This window comes from Lampetra planeri, chromosome 6 (assembly GCF_965212315.1).
Source record: "Lampetra planeri chromosome 6, kcLamPlan1.2.h2, whole genome shotgun sequence".
Classification (NCBI taxonomy): Eukaryota; Metazoa; Chordata; class Hyperoartia; order Petromyzontiformes; family Petromyzontidae; genus Lampetra; species Lampetra planeri.
This window is the reverse complement of record NC_136112.1, coordinates 17563332-17582553: the sequence shown is the minus strand read 5'-3', so window position 1 is coordinate 17582553 and position 19222 is coordinate 17563332. Positions and strand designations below refer to the sequence as shown.

General features: G+C 48.0%; 1 protein-coding gene across 3 annotated transcripts in view; it reads right to left on the bottom strand.

Moving 5' to 3' along the window:
* LOC144719631 (beta-1,4-galactosyltransferase galt-1-like) overlaps window positions 1–18273 on the bottom strand; it is a 51213-nt gene extending 32940 nt beyond the window's left edge. Inside the window, exon 1 of one of the 3 annotated variants that reach the window (XM_078595750.1) lies at window positions 18191–18273. The gene's annotated coding sequence lies outside the window, so the exon portion shown is untranslated. Of the gene's footprint in view, window positions 1–18158 lie in introns of all 3 variants that reach the window. The other 2 variants (XM_078595746.1, XM_078595749.1) reach the window with 2 other exon arrangements.
* Window positions 18274–19222: the final 949 nt, after the last annotated feature.

The window sequence follows — 19222 nt, the reverse complement described above, 5'->3', positions numbered from 1 at the left end:
TTCTTTGTGAGAGAAAATTAAAGGCCAAAACTGAACAATGACGAGCCAACGAGTGAAACCAAAGAAAATCCGAGCCTTTGTGAGATGGAAGCATAAGGCGGAGGAAATATCAGATATAACGATGAAGCCAAATCCACGCAAAACCAGTCTTGCAACGGTCTTACTTCGGGGTGTGGTCCTCGGAATCAAACCAGTGTCGAGTCTTGCAGAGGCAAACGGCTCTGTGTTGCTAAGTGTTAATTTTTGCTCTGACAGACTCTGAGTATCGCTGAAAGTTTTATTCTACGTTTTTCCTTATGTTTTGAGTCGCTTGCAGAATCAAGGACTGCGAGTAGTTGTACTGTACTAAGCTATACGAATTGTGAGAAGATACGAGGTGTGTGAATACATTCTTATCTAATACTGTGATCAGTTAAGAGTTGTGAGAAGCTAAGAGGTGTGCGAAGGCATTTTTCGAATAATATTGTGATCAGCTAAGTTAAGTGGAAATTTGAGTAATACAGTACACTAATATCGAGAATGCATTAAATGTTGTCCAAGCTATAAGGTGGAATAGTTATGTTGACCAAGTGACTGATATTCCGATGATCGGGTGATCGGCTCTCCCGCGCTAGCGCCCTCTCGGAGAGACATTGCTGAACTACTGGCTTACCGACGTGCAGAGTTAGCCCTCACTCGTATACACCACCCTAATGCTAATGTGGCGGCAAGCACGCGCGCGCACCTGCAGGCGATTACACCCTACGACCACACACCACGGCTAACGCGAAAGTGGCTGCGCGAACGCGCGCGCTCCTGCTGGCGATTATATTCCAATACACGCCTGCACTACAGCTGATGCTAAAGCATCTGCGTGAACACGCGTGCGCCTGCGGGCAGTTATATTCTAACCTGCACACCCACTATGACTAATGCTAAGGCGGCTGTGCGAATGCGCGCACGCCCGCGGGTGATTATATTCGAACCCACGCCTGCACTACAGCTGACGCTAAAGCGGCTGCGCGAACATGCCCACGCCTGCGGGCAGTCGCTCCACGCACACCCACATAACAGACACTACACCGAGGCTCTGTGCAAATCTTTATTCACGGCGCAAAACCCTGCACTGCCCGGAGGGAATATTCTGCAAGCAAAGCCTCGCCAACCGCTATCCAAGTTCCCAAACACTCACACGCCCTATCACGTACCTCGCAGCTCTACTCACGGTGTTGCACGGACGCTGTGAGAGTCGGAGGGAGGATGACAAAAAACCTTGCCTATCACTGCCTCGTAGCAGCACTCGCTGGCATCACACGGATGCTGCGAGCGGCTCGAGGAGGCCGGACGGCGACCAAGCTGTTGCAGATCAGATCTGACATGACCCGTTTTTGGCTCCCCTTTTTATGCCCCTTGACTTTTAAAATCCAGGGTCATGTCATCCTGCGCAGCCAATCGTGCGCCTACCTGTGATTTTCAAGCGTTTTTCTTGCCTTACAATCTTACATGGAGTGTTGCGATGGTTACGTTTCTATCTATTGTCTGTGCACCCGTACTCATTAATTCCTGACTCGGCTTGTTTAATTTGGAAGGGCGACTTGCTGAACGAATACACACCCGGCTAGTGTGTACTTGGTCTGTGGTGCTGAGATCCAATCTCCTGGCACCGGGAAACCGCGGGACTTCCCACCTAGGGGCCCTTTGGATGAAAACCCGTTGTGGCAGGCGATCCCCTGCCGGGACACTACGTGTGTGTGTGTGCTCAGGGTGGGGGGCAAGGGGGAGTCGCGGCGCTTGCAGATTTGCTCCGCGCCATGGCACCACAGGAGCAACGTGTAGCGAAACAGCTAACGACTAACCACGAGCGTGCTGACTCGGAAGCCCCTATCACCTTCCAGCAAAGGTCAAGATTGAGGCACAATCAACCATGCCTGGTGCCAAGGGGGGTGACGCGCTGCCGCCCAGCAGACGAGCTGCGAATGCTATCTGGTGACATGGCCACCTTGCACACCACTGCAGGCTGAACCTGACCCATCTACACTTGCCAGCATGGGCGCCGCAGCCAGTGGAAGCAGCGTGACGACTCGACAACCACTCCAGCTGTGGACGGAACCTGACGGGCATGCAGCCGAGTGAACAACACGCCGTGTGCCGACACACACCCGCCGACCCAACGCCCATGCTGGGGACCTGAGGTATTTTCGGTACGAGGAAACACGCTGGCACAAGATGTTCGACGCCATCTGGGTCCAGAGGCACAGCTGGTAATAGATGCATGTGCAAAGATAGTACGTGGACAAACTCAAATAATATTTCCCGCTAAAATTATTGGACGTCTTGGTGACTGCCCTCCAACACATACACACACACAACGCCCATATCGGTACAAATAAGGTTGTTCCGCGGTGTTTTGTTTCGCATAGAGTTGCCATTCCAAGGTGTTGTGTTAATTATTAACTGGTCATGGAGAAGCATTGTTCTGTCTCGTAAGTTGCATGAATACGGTCGTTTAGAAGTATTTTAGTCGTTTGTTTTCTTTTAATGACATAATCTCACAAACGAATTCATTGATGTCCTAATAGTTACTTTATAAGCATCTATTTTTCCAATCTATACACTCGCATGCATTCTATTGTTTTGGGATATTTATTTTATCGCATAATATTACCAATGAATTCGTTGATGCCCGCTTTTGCCATTGGGCACATGTTTCTTTAGCACGTTTCCGTATGAATATTGTCATTTTAAGGACTTTCCTATCGTTGTGTATTATCGTGTTACTATGAGACGTTAGCCTATTGATATATTGTTATATTTACCTTTTAACAAAGTAACCATAAGACTTGGACGGATCGATGAGTATGATATTTTCAGGATTACTGTTGTGGCAGTTCTGATCATAAGGGGTCGCATATTAAAGTGTTTTTAGATATTAAAGTTGCTTAACACAGAAGAGTCTGAGTGGTTCATTCCTAAGTTCATGCATACTTATCTTAATCATAAGAACTGTATCCTGCAGCAAGATCTGAATCCGGAGACCGGACATAATTACGCTAAAATCATAATCAGTCAATGTTTAAGCGAGAATCATAATCAGTAAAAGTTAAAGCGTTAATCATTGTATTATCACCAATGGTAATACACCCCTAGACAACGATGCTAAGCATCACACATACACACGCACATTTAATCACACACCGTCACACACACACATAATACACCCCCAAGACAACGAAGCCAAGCATCACATCACACACGCACATCAATTACAAATAACCACAGACACAATACACCCCCTAGACAATGGAAGGGGCCAATAATAATACACGTAACTACACGCACACCTATTGATCATGATAAAAACACACGCACATTAATACTACTCCTACACCCACACACACATATACAGTGAGAGAAAAGTATTTGATCCCCTGCTGATTTTGTACGTTTGCCCACTGACAAAGAAATGATCAGTCTATAATTTTAATGGTAGGTTTATTTGAACAGTGAGAGATAGAATAACAACAACAAAATCCAGAAAAACGTATGTCAAAAATGTTATAAATGTATTTGCATTTTAATGAGGGAAATAAGTATTTTACCCCTCTGCAAAACATGACTAGTACTTGGTGGCAAAACCCTTGTTGGCAATCACAGAGGTCAGACGTTTCTTGTAGTTGGCCACCAGGTTTGCACAAATCTCAGGAGGGATTTTGTCCCATTCGTCTTTGCAGATCTTGTCAAAGTCATTAAGGTTTTGAGGCTGACGTTTGGCAACTCGAACCTTGAGCTCCCTCCACAGATTTTCTATGGGATTAAGGTCTGGAGACTGGCTAGCCCACTCCAGGACCTTAATCTGCTTCTTCTTGAGCCACTTTTTGTTGCCTTGGCCGTGTGTTTTGGGTCATTGTCATGCACAGGTGGTGCATCAGCCAGTCATCTCAGTCAGTCTACCCGTGGCACCTGGGTCTGCCCGTGACCTTCTGCCAGCGAGCGTTCGACACTTCACGTGGCCTTAACATTCACATAGCCTGGCACAAGTGTCCTGGTGACGTCACCGCCACTTAGCGGCGAATGGCGGTTGTTGTTGAGTGAGTGGTTGAGTGAGTGGTTGAGTGTATCCTGAGGGGGTGGGTGAGTGGGTGTGTGAATGGGTGGGTGGGTGGGTGAGTGAGTGGTCGAGTGAGTTGGTGGGTGGGTGTGTGAGTGAGTGTATGAATAGCATAGGCTATAGAAGAGAGGGAATGTTGTTTCAATGGGTGTGCCTGTGTGTGTGATTGTGTGCATGTGTGTGTGGGGAGCGTTAGTGTCGCGGTTAGCCCGCTGCTCTACAATCACGACGACCCCACCAGTCTATACGCGGGATTTTTGTATCTGTGTGAGTGAGTGGCGTGAGCCAGAGAAGGAATCAGATGATGGGTGAGTGAGTGGTGAGTAAGTGTGACAGTGAGTGAATGGCATTGGCTATAAAACATATGGGCTGATTGGTGAGTGAGTGTGTAAGAGAGTTGTGGGCTACCGAAGAGATAGGCTGATGGGTGAGTCAGTGGGTGAGTAAGTGTGTGAGTTATAGAGTGGCATGGACTAGTTTAGAGATGGGCTGATGGGTGAGTCGGTGAGTGGATGAATTGATGTCGTAATGATTGATTAATATGGGCTAGAGAAGAGATGGACCTGTTCCGTGACCTTCTCGGGCACCTGGCCTGCCACAGCAGTACAACCCATGGCACCTGGGCCTGTCCCGTGATATCTTCGTGCACCTAGCCTAGCACAGCATTACAACTCACGGCACCTGGGTCTGTCCTGTGACCTCCTCCTGGGGGTTGGTGGACGGCTGGGTGGGTGAATGGTTGAGCTGGTGGATGGCTGGGTGGGTGGCTGGGTGGGTGGCTGGGTGGGTGGCTGGGTGGGTGGCTGGGTGGGTGGCTGGGTGGGTGAATGGTTGGGTGGGTGAATGGTTGGATGAGTGGGTGGTGGCTGAGTGGATGGATGGCTGGGCGGATGAATAGTTGGATGGGTGAGTATGTGACTCGGTGCGTGGCTGCGTGGGTGGCTGGGTGGGTCGGTGCAAGCGAGGTGATACTGTTCCTGTGTGGCTAGGCTGGGAATAACATTCCTCCTGAACCCTCCATCATGACATCTCGAGTTTGTGGGATTGGTGGGTTTACTCGGATTTAGGTCACGTTCAGTAACCAGTAACCCGGCTATCTTTTTACATGGATATACATGGAGACTCATAGAGTCCTTTAGACTGAAAAAAGGTGATGATGAGTTTGAGTTAAAAGGTGAAAGAGTTAGGCTAGATATCGGTGCGAGTGTGCGTCTGTGGTAGGTCGACGTTTTGCTATTATCGAGTCGAATGTGAGGTTCATTAAAGAGAAGGCGAATGCGAGGTTCATTAAAGAGAAGGCGAATGCAATCGAGGAAAGTGTTGCGGCTGGTGTGCTCCCCAGAGTGCTGTGCGGCGTTGTTATTAAACAACTGCATCTCCCCCAACGGAGTCATCCTCGTGAATTCCTCGGTATCACCTCCATAGTCGTCAAATCATCATCATTATTCTTTTTAATGCCTTACTTATTGTAGTCATTGTTATTAACAATTTACCATATCCTTCATATGTTTACTCGTACCAGCAACGTAACCACAAAGAATGTAACTCTCCCAGATAGCAGAGTGCTTACTGGATTATAGGCTTTGCAGAACGGAATGGGCATAGCACGGGATGTGCCATTATGTGAGAAAATCCAGGGGTGTGTTGTGTGATAGATGACATTACAGTGGCATTGAGTTTTATGGTTTGAATGACAACGGGGTAAAAAAAACAGCAGAGTTACTGGGTGAGAAAATAGCCGCAATTTAACAAATAGGCTTTTACGACCAATATGACCCTGTGAAAAGCCAAACCAATAACAGATATCCGTTGTAATTGATATGCATACATTAACCACCCCACCCCCTCTCGTCCTCTTACCTGATTAGCTCACAAGTGACGACATCACATTTGCTTATGTGGCAGATGCTATATTGTATAGACGGGACGTAACATTCGCGTGAGACTAAAAGAACACCAAATTAATATTAAATACGTACAAACACAACTGTCGCCAGTTGCAGAACATGCTTGCCAACAAGGACACTCAATTGATTTTGATGACATTGAAGTGTTGTGCAAAACTAATTATTACTGTCTTCTTGGTTTTTTCGGTAAAGTCACGTAAAATGGAAATAATACAATAATAAAAATAAAACATAATAAAATAATTTTCACGACGTTTCGATCGCAACACACGCAATCATCATCAGGTGAAAAATAGCACTGAGAATATAAATATATTGTGGGAGCTCTGCTCTAAGGCAGGGAGTTATGAAGGTCTGAGATGGGTGGAGCCCGAGGGTCAGTGGGCAGGGCGAGAGATGAAATCTGCATGTTAATGTAAGATCAGAAAACCATCTCGATTTGATGTTTTCGTGACTGCAAGGATCCATACTCTTTGGTTCTTTCGGCAAAGCGACGATGACGACCGCTTGTGTTACGATCGAAACGTCGTGATTTTGTTTTTTTTCATTTCTAACTACGTGAGTTTACCGAAAGAGCCAGAGAGGGTCAGAAAAGAATGATGTTTGTTCTGGATTTGAAGTTTTCGTGACTGCAAGGATCCATACTCTTTGGTTCCTTCGGCAAAGTCACGCAGGTAGAAAATACAATAAATCATAACCAAATCACGACGTTTCGGAGGCAACACGGAAGCCTGTGTTGCCTCTGAAACGTCGTGATTCAGCTATACTCAATTTTCATTTTCCACCCACGCGACCCTACCGAAAGAACCAAAGAGTATGAATGCTCCTTCTTGGTTCTTTCAGTAAAGTCACGTAGAATGGAAATAATAAAATAATAAAAATAAAACATAATAAAATAATTCTCACGACGTTTCGGCCACAACGCAAGCAGCCGTCCTCAGGTGGAGAACAGGTCTGTCGAGAAGACAGAGTTTGAATGACACACCCCAGGCTTGGATCGTCTATTTAAGCTGGAATGGAGGGGGGTAAGAGCGCCTTGACAAAATAATTTGGATATCAAGAGGAATTTAGCATATTCATATTAATATGCTAAATAGGGTCGCGTGGGTGGAAAATGAAAATGGAGAATAGCTGAATCACGAGGTTTCGGAGGCAACACAAGCTTCCGTGTTGCCTCCGAAACGTCGTGATTTAGTTATGATTTATTTTATTTTCTACCTGCGTAACTTTGCTGAAGGAACCAAAGAGTATGGATCCTTGCAGTCACGAAAACTTCAAATCCAGAACAAACATCATTCTTTTCTGACCCTCTCTGGCTCTTTCGGTAAACTCACGTAGTTAGAAATGAAATTAACAAAATCACGACGTTTCGATCGTAACACAAGCGGTCGTCATCGTCGCGTTGCCGAAAGAACCAAAGAGTATGGATCCTTGCAGTCACGAAAACATCAAATCGAGATGGTTTTCTGATCTTACATTAACATGCAGATTTCATCTCTAGCCCCGCCCACTGACCCTCGGGCTCCACTCATCTCAGACCTTCATAACTCCCTGCCTTAGAGCAGAGCTCCCACAATATATTTATATTCTCAGCGATAATTTTCACCTGATGACGATTGCTTGTGTTGCAATCGAAACGTCGTGAGATTTTTTTTTATTATTTCCATTCTACGTGACTTTACCGAAAGAACCAAGAAGATTAATCCCTGCAGTCACGAAAGCTTTAAATCGAAATTTAATTATTACTGGGCAAGACAAATTCGAGAATCCATTGAAATTGAGAGAAATACAACCAATTTTAACCGCTCTGACAGCTACAGGCTTAGTGCGGCCTGGAAGCGTAATATTGCGTAATACATCTTACAATTACAATTCCTCATAGAGGATACGCATACGAATGAACTTATTACTAATCTATTATATAACTCTCTTTCGAGAAACGGTGCCTTAACGCGGCGAGAGAGTTTGTGTACGTCTGAGAAGCTGATCGCTATACCGTCGAGAGCCTAGTGCTCTCAGAAGGGTCACCCAAGGCGGGAAGACTTCAGTGGAGACGTCAGACAAAACCCGTTTCGAAAGGTCCTCACATGACCTTTTCAAATAAATTGTGATCCAAGAAAGCAACGGGAAACTACTTGGATTATTTCTCCCTTGAAAACTTCAATGATGACAAGCAAAATCAACAAAGGCCCTGAGTATCGGCGTCCTTTAAATAGGACAGGGGTGCTAAGAATCTCCGAGCTTGTGTCAAAGAACCCTTTCAAAGTAGCAACTTGGAACGTTAGAAGTTTACTTGAAGCAGGAAAACTAGCCAATGTCATACAAGAAATGGATCGACTTAAAACCAACATAATCGGTCTAAGCGAAACTAAATGGCCTGGAACAAAAAAGTTTATATCGAGCGAACACCACATCTTCTGCTCCGGAGGAGAAGAAAACACCAAACAAACATACGGTGTCGCCTTTATAGTACACAAGAAATTAGCGAATAAAGTCAACAACTTTACCCCAGTATCAGAACGAATAGCACTACTACAATTAGCAGGCAACAAAGTCAATGTGAACATTCTACAGGTTTATGCTCTAACAGCAGATAAACAAGATCATGAAATCGAATCGTTCTATGAGCAACTAACCAACACGCTGAAGCCGCTGAAGAAACAAGACATCACTATAATCCTCGGCGACTTCAACGCCAAGGTTGGCCACGGTCGAATGCAGAACATTGTCGGAGAACACGGACGAGGAACAAGGAATGGACAAGGCGACAGACTGGTTCAATTCTGCCAAGAAAAACGTTTCAGTATTGCTAACACGTGGTTCCAATTACCACCTCGACGACTGTACACGTGGACCTCGCCGCAAGACTCCGACAACAACATCGTCAGGAACCAAATCAATGATATCCTAATTAACATCAGGTTTAAGTCCAGTGTGATTACAGCAAAAACCTACCCTGGAGCCGATATATCGTCAGATTATAACCCAGTAACAGCTACAATAAGACTCAAATTGCGATCAATACAATGTACAAAGACGAGACGAGCAGACCTGGAGAAACTGAAGAACAGCGCCGATAAAAGACAAGTACAGAAACATCTCAACGATAGCATCCGCTCAATAACAACAGAAACAGCAGATGTTCAGGAGTACTGGCGCTCGTTCAAACAATGCATCACAGAAACAACAGAAGTCATGCTGGGACATCAGCCACTGAAAAAGAAACAACGATGGATGACACATTGTATTCTCGATCTAATGAGCAAACGAAGAATGTACAAAAATAACAACTTGGAGAAGTACAAACAAATGCAACAGAAGATCAGAGAAGCAATCCGACAGGCAAAATAAAAGTGGATGGAAGAACAATGCGCCGAGATTGAAGAACTAATTAAAAACCATGACAATTTTACTCTGCACAAGAAGCTCAAAGAAGCTGGTAACATCTACAGACCAGCCCCAACAACTACCTTGTATGCGGACAACAACCAACCAATCCTAAATAAACAAGAAAAAATGGACACCTGGTCAAACTATATACACAAGCTCTATGGCGCCGCGAGAACACCTGCAGAAAAAGACCAACAAATGTCGAAAGACGCTCTACACATGTTAACATCAGAAGTAGAACATGCAATCAAAACAGCTATGTCAGGCAAAGCGTGCGGGCCCGACACAATCCATGTAGAATTGCTCAAACTATTAGACAGTAACAACATACGACAACTGACTAATTGGTACAATCATATATACAATGGCAATAAAATTCCATCCGACTGGCTACAATCCATCTTTGTGGCCATACCAAAGAAAGCAACAACCCGGAAATGCGAGGACTACAGACTGATAAGCTTGATGAGCCACGTGCTGAAAGTCTTCCTGAAGGTGATCCAACAGCGCATACGCTCCACATGCGAAAATGCATTGAAGAACACACAGTTTGGCTTCTGCAAAGGACTAGGCACAATAGAAGCAATCTTCTGTCTACAGATACTACTACAGCGATGCTACGAACATCAGAAATAAGTGTACATCTGCTTCATAGATTACGAGAAAGCCTTTTGACTCAGTAGACAACGACCGACTAGCAGCTCTATTTAAACAACTGGGACTAGATATAAACGACATCAACTTCATCATTGCTCTTTATTGGAAGCAAACAGCCCAACTCCGATATTACAACGAATTGACAGACCCAACACCAATACAAAAAGGTGTAAGACAAGGCTGCCCACTTTCACCCAGTCTTTTCAACATCTACTCGGAGCAGATTTTGATCGAACACTAGCAGATAAAAACATTGGTATTATAGTCAATGGACAATACATTAACAACATCAGGTATGCCGACGACACTGCACTGCTGGCCGATTCGGAACAAGACCTACAACAAATCTTTGACGAGGTTGCCACAGAGAGTCAAATATGGGGCTTACGAATTAATAAAAAGAAAACAAAGGTTATGAAGGTCAGCCGAACTGTGAGTGAGTGATGTGTAGACCCTCCCCAGTGAGTGTGATGTGTAGACACTGCCCAGTGTGAGTGATGTGTAGGCACTGCCCAGTGTGAGTGATGTGTAGACACTGCCCAGTTTGAGTGTGATGTGTAGACACTGCCCAGTGTGAGTGACGTTTAGACACTGCCCAGTGAGTGTGATGTGTAGACACTGCCCAGTGAGTGTGATGTGTAGACACTGCCCAGTGAGTGTGATGTGTAGACACTGCCCAGTGAGTGTGATGTGTAGACACTGCCCAGTGAGTGATGTGTAGACACTGCCCATTGTGAGTGATGTGTAGACACTGCCCAGTGAGTGTGATGTGTAGACACTGCCCAGTGAGTGTGATGTGTAGACACTGCCCAGTGAGTGTGATGTGTAGACACTGCCCAGTGAGTGTGATGTGTAGACACTGCCCAGTGAGTGTGATGTGTAGACACTGCCCAGTGAGTGTGATGTGTAGACACTGCCCAGTGTGAGTGATGTGTAGACACTGCCCAGTGAGTGTGATGTGTAGACACTGCCCAGTGAGTGATGTGTAGACACTGCCCAGTGAGTGTGATGTGTAGACACAGCCCAGTGAGTGTGATGTGTAGACACTGCCCAGTGAGTGTGATGTGTAGACACTGCCCAGTGAGTGTGATGTGTAGACACTGCCCAGTGTGTGTGATGTGTAGACACAGCCCAGTGAGTGATGTGTAGACACAGCCCAGTGAGTGTGATGTGTAGACACTGCCCAGTGAGTGATGTGTAGACACAGCCCAGTGAGTGTGATGTGTAGACACTGCCCAGTGTGTGTGATGTGTAGACACAGCCCAGTGAGTGATGTGTAGACACAGCCCAGTGAGTGTGATGTGTAGACACTGCCCAGTGAGTGTGATGTGTAGACACTGCCCAGTGTGTGTGATGTGTAGACACAGCCCAGTGAGTGTGATGTGTAGACACAGCCCAGTGAGTGTGATGTGTAGACACTGCCCAGTGTGAGTGTGATGTGTAGACACAGCCCAGTGAGTGTGATGTGTAAACACTGCCCAGTGTGAGTGTGATGTGTAGACACAGCCCAGTGAGTGTGATGTGTAGACACTGCCCAGTGAGAGTGATGTGTAGACACTGCCCAGTGTGAGTGATGTGTAGACACTGCCCAGTGAGAGTGATGTGTAGACACTGCGCAGTGAGTGTGATGTGTAGACACTGCCTAGTGAGTGATGTGTAGACACTGCTCAGTGAGTGTGACGTGTAGACACTGCCTAGTGAGTGATGTGTAGACACAGCCCAGTGTGAGTGATGTGTAGACACTGCCCAGTGAGTGTGATGTGTAGACACTGCCCAGTGTGAGTGATGTGTAGACACTGCCCAATGAGTGATGTGTAGACACTGCCCAGTGAGTGTGATGTGTAGACACAGCCCAGTGTGAGTTATGTGTAGACACTGCCCAGTGTGAGTGATGTGTAGACAATGCGCAGTGAGTGTGATGTGTAGACAATGCGCAGTGAGTGTAATGTGTAGACACTGCCCAGTGAGTGTGACGTGTAGACACTGCCCAGTGAGTGTGATGTGTAGACACAGCCCAGTGAGTGTGATGTGTAGACACTGCCCAGTGTGAGTGATGTGTAGACACTGCGCAGTGTGAGTGTGATGTGTAGACACTGCCCAGTGAGTGTGATGTGTAGACACAGCCCAGTGAGTGTGATGTGTAGACACTGCCTAGTGAGTGATGTGTAGACACTGCCCAGTGTGAGTGATGTGTAGACACTGCCCAGTGTGAGTGATGTGTAGACACTGCCCAGTGAGTGTGATGTGTAGACACAGCCCAGTGTGAGTGATGTGTAGACACTGCCCAGTGTGAGTGATGTGTAGACACTGCCCAGTGAGTGTGATGTGTAGACACTGCCCAGTGTGAGTGATGTGTAGACACTGCCCAGTGTGAGTGTGATGTGTAGACACTGCCCAGTGTGAGTGATGTGTAGACACTGCCCAGTGAGTGTGATGTGTAGACACTGCCCAGTGTGAGTGATGTGTAGACACTGCCCAGTGAGTGTGATGTGTAGACACTGCCCAGTGTGTGTGATGTGTAGACACTGCCCAGTGAGTGTTATGTGTAGACACTGCCCAGTGAGTGTGATGTGTAGACACTGCCCAGTGAGTGTGATGTGTAGACACAGCCCAGTGTGAGTGATGTGTAGACACTGCGCAGTGTGAGTGTGATGTGTAGACACTGCCCAGTGTGAGTGATGTGTAGACACTGCCCAGTGTGAGTGATGTGTAGACACTGCCCAGTGAGAGTGATGTGTAGACACTGCGCAGTGAGTGTGATGTGTAGACACTGCCCAGTGAGTGTGATGTGTAGACACTGCCCAGTGTGAGTGATGTGTAGACACTGCCCAGTGAGAGTGATGTGTAGACACTGCGCAGTGAGTGTGATGTGTAGACACTGCCCAGTGTGAGTGATGTGTAGACACTGCCCAGTGTGAGTGATGTGTAGACACTGCCCAGTGAGAGTGATGTGTAGACACTGCGCAGTGAGTGTGATGTGTAGACACAGCCCAGTGTGAGTGATGTGTAGACACTGCCCAGTGTGAGTGATGTGTAGACACTGCCCAGTGAGTGTGATGTGTAGACACAGCCCAGTGAGTGTGATGTGTAGACACTGCCCAGTGTGAGTGATGTGTAGACACTGCCCAGTGAGAGTGATGTGTAGACACTGCCCAGTGAGTGTGATGTGTAGACACTGCCCAGTGTGAGTGATGTGTAGACACTGCCCAGTGAGTGTGATGTGTAGACACTGTCTAGTGAGTGATGTGTAGACACTGCCCAGTGAGTGTGATGTGTAGACACTGCCCAGTGTGAGTGATGTGTAGACACTGCCCAGTGAGTGTGATGTGTAGACACTGCCCAGTGTGAGTGATGTGTAGACACTGCCCAGTGAGTGTGATGTGTAGACACTGTCTAGTGAGTGATGTGTAGACACTGCCCAGTGAGTGTGATGTGTAGACACTGCCCAGTGTGAGTGATGTGTAGACACTGCCCAGTGAGTGATGTGTAGACACTGCCCAGTGAGTGTGATGTGTAGACACTGCCCAGTGAGTGTGATGTGTAGACACTGCCCAGTGAGTGTGATGTGTAGACACTGCCCAGTGTGAGTGATGTGTAGACACTGCCCAGTTAGAGTGACATGTAGACACTGCCCAGTGTGAGTGATGTGTAGACACTGCCCAGTGTGAGTGATGTGTAGACAATGCGCAGTGTGTGTGATGTGTAGACACTGCCCAGTGTGAGTGATATGTAGACACTGCCCAGTGTGAGTGATGTGTAGACAATGCGCAGTGAGTGTGATGTGTAGACAATGCGCAGTGTGTGTGATGTGTAGACACTGCCCAGTGAGTGTGATGTGTAGACACTGCCCAGTGAGTGTGATGTGTAGACACTGCCCAGTGAGTGTGATGTGTAGACACTGCCCAGTGAGTGTGATGTGTAGACACTGCCCAGTGAGTGTGATGTGTATACACTGCCCAGTGTGTGTGATGTGTAGACACTGCCCAGTGTGAGTGATGTGTAGACACTGCCCAGTGAGTGATGTGTAGACACTGCCCAGTGAGTGTGATGTGTAGACACTGCCCAGTGAGTGTGATGTGTAGACACTGCCTAGTGAGTGATGTGTATACACTGCCTAGTGAGTGATGTGTAGACACTGCCCAGTGAGTGTGATGTGTAGACACTGCCCAGTGAGTGTGATGTGTAGACACTGCCCAGTGTGAGTGATGTGTAGACACTGCCTAGTGAGTGATGTGTAGACACTGCCCAGTGAGTGTGATGTGTAGACACTGCCCAGTGAGTGTGATGTGTAGACACTGCCTAGTGAGTGATGTGTATACACTGCCCAGTGTGTGTGATGTGTAGACACTGCCCAGTGAGTGTGATGTGTAGACACTGCCTAGTGAGTGATGTGTATACACTGCCCAGTGAGTGTGATGTGTAGACACTGCCCAGTGTGAGTGATGTGTAGACACTGCCCAGTGAGTGTGATGTGTAGACACTGCCTAGTGAGTGATGTGTAGACACTGCCCAGTGTGAGTGATGTGTAGACACTGCCCAGTGTGAGTGATGTGTAGACACTGCCCAGTGAGTGTGATGTGTAGACACTGCCCAGTGTGAGTGATGTGTAGACACTGCCCACTGTGAGTGATGTGTAGACACTGCCCAGTGAGTGTGATGTGTAGACACAGCCCAGTGTGAGTGATGTGTAGACACTGCCCAGTGAGAGTGATGTGTAGACACAGCCCAGTGAGTGTTATGTGTAGACACTGCCCAGTGTGAGTGATGTGTAGACACTGCCCAGTGAGTGTGATGTGTAGACACTGCCCAGTGTGAGTGATGTGTAGACACTGCCCAGTGAGTGTGATGTGTAGACACTGCCTAGTGAGTGATGTGTAGACACTGCCCAGTGAGTGTGATGTGTAGACACTGCCCAGTGTGAGTGATGTGTAGACACTGCCCAGTGAGTGATGTGTAGACACTGCCCAGTGAGTTATGTGTAGACACTGCCCAGTGAGTGTGATGTGTAGACACTGCCCAGTGAGTGTGATGTGTAGACACTGCCCAGTTAGAGTGACATGTAGACACTGCCCAGTGTGAGTGATGTGTAGACACTGCCCAGTGTGAGTGATGTGTAGACAATGCGCAGTGAGTGTGATGTGTAGACAATGCGCAGTGTGTGTGATGTGTAGACACTGCCCAGTTAGAGTGACATGTAGACACTGCCCAGTGTGAGTGATGTGTAGACACTGCCCAGTGTGTGTGATGTGTAGACACTGCCCAGTGAGTGTGATGTGTAGACACTGCCCAGTGTGAGTGATGTGTAGACACTGCCCAGTGTGAGTGATGTGTAGGCACTGCCCAGTGTGACTTACGTGTAGACACTGCCCAGTGTGAGTGACGTGTAGACACTGCCCAGTGAGAGTTACGTGTAGACACTGCCCAGTGTGAGTGACGTGTAGACACTGCCCAGTGAGTGTGATGTGTATACACTGCCCAGTGAGTGTGATGTGTAGACACTGCCCAATGTGAGTGTGATGTGTAGACACTGCCTAGTGAGTGATGTGTAGACACTGCCCAGTGAGTGTGATGTGTAGACACTGCCCAGTGTGAGTGATGTGTAGACACTGCCCAGTGAGTGATGTGTAGACACTGCCCAGTGAGTGATGTGTAGACACTGCCCAGTGAGTGTGATGTGTAGACACTGCCCAGTGAGTGTGATGTGTAGACACTGCCCAGTGTGAGTGATGTGTAGACACTGCCCAGTTAGAGTGACATGTAGACACTGCCCAGTGTGAGTGATGTGTAGACACTGCCCAGTGTGAGTGATGTGTAGACAATGCGCAGTGAGTGTGATGTGTAGACAATGCGCAGTGTGTGTGATGTGTAGACACTGCCCAGTGAGTGTGATGTGTAGACACAGCCCAGTGAGTGTGATGTGTAGACACAGCCCAGTGAGTGTGATGTGTAGACACTGCCCAGTGTGAGTGATGTGTAGGCACTGCCCAGTGTGACTTACGTGTAGACACTGCCCAGTGTGAGTGACGTGTAGACACTGCCCAGTGAGAGTTACGTGTAGACACTGCCCAGTGAGTGTGATGTGTATACACTGCCCAATGTGAGTGTGATGTGTAGACACTGCCCAGTGAGTGTGATGTGTATACACTGCCCAGTGAGTGTGATGTGTAGACACTGCCCAATGTGAGTGTGATGTGTAGACACTGCCCAGTGAGTGTGATGTGTATACACTGCCCAGTGAGTGTGATGTGTAGACACTGCCCAGTGAGTGTGATGTGTATACACTGCCCAGTGTGTGTGATGTGTAGACACTGCCCAGTGTGAGTGATGTGTAGACACTGCCCAGTGAGTGTGATGTGTAGACACTGCCTAGTGAGTGATGTGTAGACACTGCCCAGTGAGTGTGATGTGTAGACACTGCCCAGTGAGTGTGATGTGTAGACACTGCCTAGTGAGTGATGTGTATACACTGCCCAGTGTGTGTGATGTGTAGACACTGCCCAGTGAGTGTGATGTGTAGACACTGCCTAGTGAGTGATGTGTATACACTGCCCAGTGAGTGTGATGTGTAGACACTGCCCAGTGTGAGTGATGTGTAGACACTGCCCAGTGAGTGTGATGTGTAGACACTGCCTAGTGAGTGATGTGTAGACACTGCCCAGTGTGAGTGATGTGTAGACACTGCCCAGTGTGAGTGATGTGTAGACACTGCCCAGTGAGTGTGATGTGTAGACACTGCCCAGTGTGAGTGATGTGTAGACACTGCCCACTGTGAGTGATGTGTAGACACTGCCCAGTGAGTGTGATGTGTAGACACAGCCCAGTGTGAGTGATGTGTAGACACTGCCCAGTGAGAGTGATGTGTAGACACAGCCCAGTGAGTGTTATGTGTAGACACTGCCCAGTGTGAGTGATGTGTAGACACTGCCCAGTGAGTGTGATGTGTAGACACTGCCCAGTGTGAGTGATGTGTAGACACTGCCCAGTGAGTGTGATGTGTAGACACTGCCTAGTGAGTGATGTGTAGACACTGCCCAGTGAGTGTGATGTGTAGACACTGCCCAGTGTGAGTGATGTGTAGACACTGCCCAGTGAGTGATGTGTAGACACTGCCCAGTGAGTTATGTGTAGACACTGCCCAGTGAGTGTGATGTGTAGACACTGCCCAGTGAGTGTGATGTGTAGACACTGCCCAGTGTGAGTGATGTGTAGACACTGCCCAGTTAGAGTGACATGTAGACACTGCCCAGTGTGAGTGATGTGTAGACACTGCCCAGTGTGAGTGATGTGTAGACAATGCGCAGTGAGTGTGATGTGTAGACAATGCGCAGTGTGTGTGATGTGTAGACACTGCCCAGTGAGTGTGATGTGTAGACACTGCCCAGTGTGAGTGATGTGTAGACACTGCCCAGTGTGAGTGATGTGTAGGCACTGCCCAGTGTGACTTACGTGTAGACACTGCCCAGTGTGAGTGACGTGTAGACACTGCCCAGTGAGAGTTACGTGTAGACACTGCCCAGTGTGAGTGACGTGTAGACACTGCCCAGTGAGTGTGATGTGTATACACTGCCCAGTGAGTGTGATGTGTAGACACTGCCCAATGTGAGTGTGATGTGTAGACACTGCCCAGTGAGTGTGATGTGTAGACACTGTCCAGTGTGAGTGTGATGTGTAGACACAGCCCAGTGAGTGATGTGTAGACACTGCCCAGTGAGTGTGATGTGTAGACACAGCCCAGTGAGTGTGGTGTGTAGACACAGCCCAGTGAGTGTGGTGTGTAGACACTGCCCAGTAAGTGTGATGTGTAGACACTGCCCAGTGTGAGTGATATATAGACACAGCCCAGTGTGAATGATGTGTAGACACAGCGCAGTGAGTGTTATGTGTAGACACAGCGCAGTGTGAGTGATGTATAGACACAGTTCTTTCTTGCCCCAAGTACTTGCACGCTCAGCGTGCTGCATGCACCACTCACCCAGTCACTCACCCACTCAGTCACTCACTCACCGAGTCACTCGATTACTCACTGCACCACTCACTCACCCACTCAGTCACTGATCCACTCAGTCACTCACACTCAGTCAGTGATTACTCAGTCACTCTCTCTGTCACGTACTTACCCGATCACTCACCCACACGCTCAGTCGCTCACCCTTCGGTGAATCTGCAGGTCCTATGGTCTCATTGCGTGCGCTGGTGGAGGTGGCGGTGACCGTGATCCCACGCCCAGCCACCCCACCCCCCGTCCTCTCTCACCGCGCTGTAGGGGGGGCTCCGGGGGTGGGTGAAAGTTTGCCATGGAGGAAAGAAGCCTCCTCCTTCTGCACCACTCACGTCACCAAAAACAAAGACGCCCGTAAATCCAAAACAGGCTTCTGGGGCCTGTGCTGTTCGTGAGCAGCACATTTGAAGGCCACCACGGTACACGAGGGGGTGCTTAGCCAGTACCTCTCCCGACCGCCTTTGTCTCCCGAGTGGCGATATTTACACACCACGCCATGTGCTCATTTATGCTGAGTCGACCTCGGAGAGGCCCAGGACCGATTCAAATAATCGTCACTCGTGTTGGACGTGAGCACGAATGAAACTTGGGTCTCATGGGTTCATAGCATAGTGCGCTAACCACTACACTACCGCATCAACAATCGCCATTCGCAACTAAGCGGTGCGGACGTCACCATGGCGCTTGTGCCATGCTATGTGCACTTTAAGGCCACGTGAAGTCTCAAACGCCCGCTGGCAGGAGGTCATGGGACATACCCACCTGAGACCCCTACTGGGCCAACGAACTGTGTTTTAGTCGCCCGGCGCTCCGCTCGTTGTTGTGAGCGTCGCTTCTTTGCCCTCCGTTGTTGCTGGAGGGCGACTGCCTCCAGCTGCCCAGTAACGTCCTTCACGAGCCTCCTCCAGAGAGGCCGATCTTGACACTGCTGGTAGCAATCATTGGCAAGTCCACTCAGCGCTATATACTCTCGTACCGCAGAACACGCGTGCCAACAAGGACACTCAATTAATTTTGATAATGTTGAAGTTGTGTGCAAAACTAGTGACTCCTGGCCAAGAATAATTATAAAATCTATCTAAATTGAGATAAATAAAAATAATGTTAACCGGTCGGATAGGATGCCGATATACAGGCCACCATACTTCAATAGGGATTACTGTTGGCACGGCTATTTTAGTA